This window comes from Bos grunniens, chromosome 20, assembly GCF_055505025.1.
Source record: "Bos grunniens cultivar Pamir isolate PY7600 chromosome 20, Bosgru_T2T1.0, whole genome shotgun sequence".
Classification (NCBI taxonomy): domain Eukaryota; kingdom Metazoa; phylum Chordata; class Mammalia; order Artiodactyla; family Bovidae; genus Bos; species Bos grunniens.
In genome coordinates, this window is record NC_141184.1 from 3629933 (window position 1) to 3634263 (window position 4331).

The 4331-nt window shown below is 41.8% G+C and overlaps 1 non-coding gene across 1 annotated transcript; it reads left to right on the top strand.

Moving 5' to 3' along the window:
- The first annotated feature begins 205 nt into the window (after positions 1–205).
- LOC147350043 (U6 spliceosomal RNA) lies at positions 206–309 on the top strand. Its single transcript, XR_015149322.1, has one exon. It is a non-coding gene; the product is annotated as a U6 spliceosomal RNA (small nuclear RNA).
- The last annotated feature ends 4022 nt before the right edge of the window (positions 310–4331 follow it).

Consider the following 4331-nt stretch of genomic DNA (forward strand, 5'->3'; position numbering starts at 1 on the left):
AGAAAAAATTTGTTGCTTATGAATTGTCCATCTTTATATTTTATTTAGTAAGAGTTCAGTTCACTAAATTGGAATTTTATTTCTTCATATATTTTGAGGTGCTTTACTGTATATAGGCCCCTTTGTGGTTAAATGTGTTTAAATAAGTCATTTAATAAAAAGGAATAATTGGGCTTTAGGTTTGATAAGTATTGAGAATATTTCGGCACTTGCCTCTGCAGCACATGCCCTAAAATTGGAATTATGCAGAGGTGAGCATGACCCCTGTGCAAGGGTGGCACGAACATGTGTACTGCTTTCCATAGTTTTTATAACAAAAAAAGAAGCAGATGCACAGATATGGAGAAGAAATTAAGTGTTACCAGTGGGGCAGGGAGAGAGATATGACAGGGGAGGAGATTAAGAAGCACAACTGCTATGTATAAAATCATATGGTATACCTATAGCTAAAGCAACTAAACTGAAAAGAAGAAAACCAAAAAGAAAAGAATATCCCAGAAATCCCTCTTTGTAATTAGGGAATACCCATCATTTTTATCTCTTTTTTCCTCCCTCCCTTTCATTCTCCTGTTCCCTCCCCCTTTCCCTCCATTTCTCTTGTAAAAAACACGGTATCTGCCATATGTTTAAGCACCTGCTCTATCTGTCCATGTCACTAGTTGAATGCCGAAGAAGTTACAAAACTGAATGAATAAGATGGACTCTCTGGGAATAGGGCTTCCTTGGTGGCTCAGCTCATAAAGAATCCTCCTGCAATGTCAGAGACCTGGGTTCGATCCCTGGGTTGGGAAGATCCCCTGGAAAAGGGAAAGGCTTCCTACTCCATTATCCTTGGTCTTTCCTGGTAGGTCAGCTGGTAAAGAATCCGCCTACAATGCAGGAGACCTGGGTTTGATCCCTGGGTTGGGAAGATCCCCTGGAGAAGGGAAAGGCTACCTACTCCAGTATTCTGACCTGGAGAATTCCATGGCTTGTATAGTCCAGGGGGTCACAAAGAGTTGGAAACAATTTGACTTTCACCTCTGGTAATAAGAATCTTGTGCAGTAGGAAGGAGTGATTAGGCAAAGAAAGTAAGGTACTAAAGACACTTTGCTTTATAGAAACAGTCTTATTACCAAGAGGTTACTCCACCTACTTGAGATCAAAGTCAGAAAATATAACTGTAGTTTGACTTCTAAGAACGGACTGTTTTCCTCAGAGGCTGCAGGAGGGTGCATGCCCTCATGTCTCGTGCTGTACCTGAATCGTCAGTGTCCCTGGGCAGCAGGCTTCCTAATCCCCACTTCTCTCGCTTAGTGTCCTGGGAAGCAAGAGAGCAGAGACGAGATCCGAACTCCACATAGCAGCCTTGCGTTCCGCTTTCTCCTGTTCTCCGGAGACACCCTCTACCAGGTTATTCCAGCAACCACTGCTTCAAACACACCAAGCAGGGCCTAAGGTATACAATTAAGTGTGTACCAAACGTAGACTCCTGACTAACGGAGGACCTGCATAAAGCGACTTCTAGGAAATCTTCCTATTTCTTTTGGGGTTATGGACATATAGCAGAGTCCATGCATATGGTCAGCAACATCTTGTTGAGTCACAAAAATAAACATGAGACTGAATTTAGAATCTGGTTTTAGAGCCACAGTTTGCACTTAATTTAATGTTTTTTTAATTTAATAATAAATGAATTGTGATTTAATAATAAGACTTGTTTTTCCAACAAAATGAATTAAGAAGGTCAAAAACGATTTTCCACTCTGATGAAGGTGTGTGAGGTGGCATTGCTCCCACAGCACTCTGTATGCCGTCTTCCGGGAGATCCGTTATGGAGACACATTTCAGTGTCTCCCATCACATCACTCTTAGTTCTGATAAAGACAAACCAACTGTGTTTGCATTCCATAAGGAGGAAGGAAAGAAGGAAAGGAGGTAGGAAGGAAGGACGGGAGGCAGGAAGGAAGGGAGAGAGCGAGGAAAGGGAAGAAAGAAAACAGAGAAAAGAAATATGTCACAGAAAGTCCCAGGAAGCACCATTCCTATTTGTGATATTAAGGAAGGTCTCTCTGAGATGGTGACCCTAAAGCTGTGTCTTGCAGGATCTGAAAAGGAAACAACCTTGCCCGGACACGTAGTTGAGTTTTCTTGTTGGTGGATCAGCCGACACAAAGGCCCCAAGACAAGGTCCAAAGCCTTGCTGGTGCTGATGTGAGTGGAGCCTGGTGAACAAGCTAAACAGCAGGATAAGAGAGAGGCGGCGGGAGCCACTCTGGGGCCTGGATTTCACTCTAACGGTGACCAGAGGCACTGTTTGCCTTGTTGGGGGTTACATGGATGGGCACAGAGAAATACCATCCATCCTGGAAAGTCGGGGTGCGGGGGAGTGACTGCAGGACGCGGGTCGTGGAACAGTAAGAGAAGTCTGCCTGGGTGCGCCTGCATACCCAAGGCCGAGTAAGGAAAGATCATCAGCTGAGAGTAAGACACTTTCAAATGCAGAGGAGGTGGGAACTTGTGGTTTGGAAGAGTAGGAAGAAAACTGAAGGATAATCAAAACTGGAAGAGATCTGAGAGTCACTTTGAGAACTGTGTCATGAAATTACGGTAATAGTAGTAAGCACAGTTAAGCATTTCTCTCTGGGCATGTTTCACTGCTTCTAAACTTGGAGACTAGTTGGGTTTTTGAGGCTTCAGCTTTCTACCGATGAGTGTGACCAAAAAAAAAAAAAAGGAAGCATCAAGGAAAATAAGGTGTTTTTAAGAGGCTGTGATAGTGGTATATCCCAGAGAATGATAGCTAGCAAAAAGAGCTGAAAACAGGATGGAGAGCGAAAATGTGAAAAACAGGTTGGGTCAACGAAAGGAGATCTCATTCATAGGAAATGCCCTCAGTGTGATGAGGAAAATACTTAAGTAGAATGGGATAGTTGAATCAAAATTTCAGAGCCTGTGTTCTTATTGGGATTGACAAAGTCATCCATGCAACTCTTAGACGGAGTGGCTAACGTGAGACAGATGAAGAGAAGCTTACAGAATTCTGAGGCCCTGGGGTGTATAAGCCATTGTTACAAATGTTGAATTCATCAAAGAATATGCCACAAGCAAGAATCAAGAGAAACACAATAATTTAGGGATCACGTTTTTTAGTGAAATGAAGAGAGGTCAAGAGCTGGCAGCTACTGAGAGATACACGTGAGAGCTGGACCATGAAGAAGGTGGAGCACCAAAGAATTGGGGCTCTTTAACGGTGGTGTTGGAGAAGTCTCTTGAGAGTCCCTTGAACCGCAGGGAGATCAAACCAGTCCATCCTAAAGGAAATCAGTCCTGAATGTTCATTGGAAGAACTGATGCTGAAGCTGAAGCTACAATACTTTGGCCACCTGATGCGAAGAGCTGACTCACTAGAAAAGACCCTGATGCTGGGAAAGATTGAAGAAAGGAGAAAGGGATGACAGAGAATGAGATGGTTGGATGGCATCACTGACTCAATGGACATCAGTTTGAGCAAGCTCTGGGAGTTGCTGATGACAGGGAAGCCTGGCGTGCTGTAATCCGTGGGGTCACAATGAGTCGGACACAACTGAGCGACTAAAGTGAACTGAACAGATAGAATATGTTCCTCAAAGGAGTTGATTACCAACAGCATTTATCTTTACAGAAATTGTACATGTGTATTGCAGAAAACTAGAAAATACAAACAAGCAAAATTGAACAGTCATTTCCTTATCATTCAGAGATCATCACTAATCTTTTAAATGTTATAACTAATCATCTAGGACATTTCCTGTGTAAATACACACAAACACATGTATTTTATCAAAATGAGATCTTTTAGTGTATGTTCTTATCAAAGCTCTTGCTTTCTTTTTTTGAGGAATGATCTTTTAGCTTTCAAAACCCAGATTATATTTAAATTTACCTAATTGAGCTTAAAAGTGTTTTTTCCATTTGAGTTGTCAGAATCTAGGACAAGCTTTACATTTGTTATTTCCCATTAGTCATTTCTATTAATAAAAAATATAGCAGAACCTTTAAAGAAATAAAAACCACTAAATGTCAAAGAGGCTTTGCTTGATATCCTGCTGAAAGAGCCACAATTTTAATTTGTTTCTGCTTCCTCTTGGGGTCCATTAATTTGCTCTTCATTTCCTGTAATCCCATGAACTGAAAATTACACGTAAATGCTTAAAGTTAAGTGTTGTTTTTATAGGACAAAACATGGGTGACGTTGAATTATTGATGCTGAACCACAGCAGGAGTTGTGTACTGTTCATGCTAACCAGCGAGTTAGGATGATAATAGCTCGGCCCCTTCCTTGTGTAGACTTCCTTTGAGGGAGAGGGCA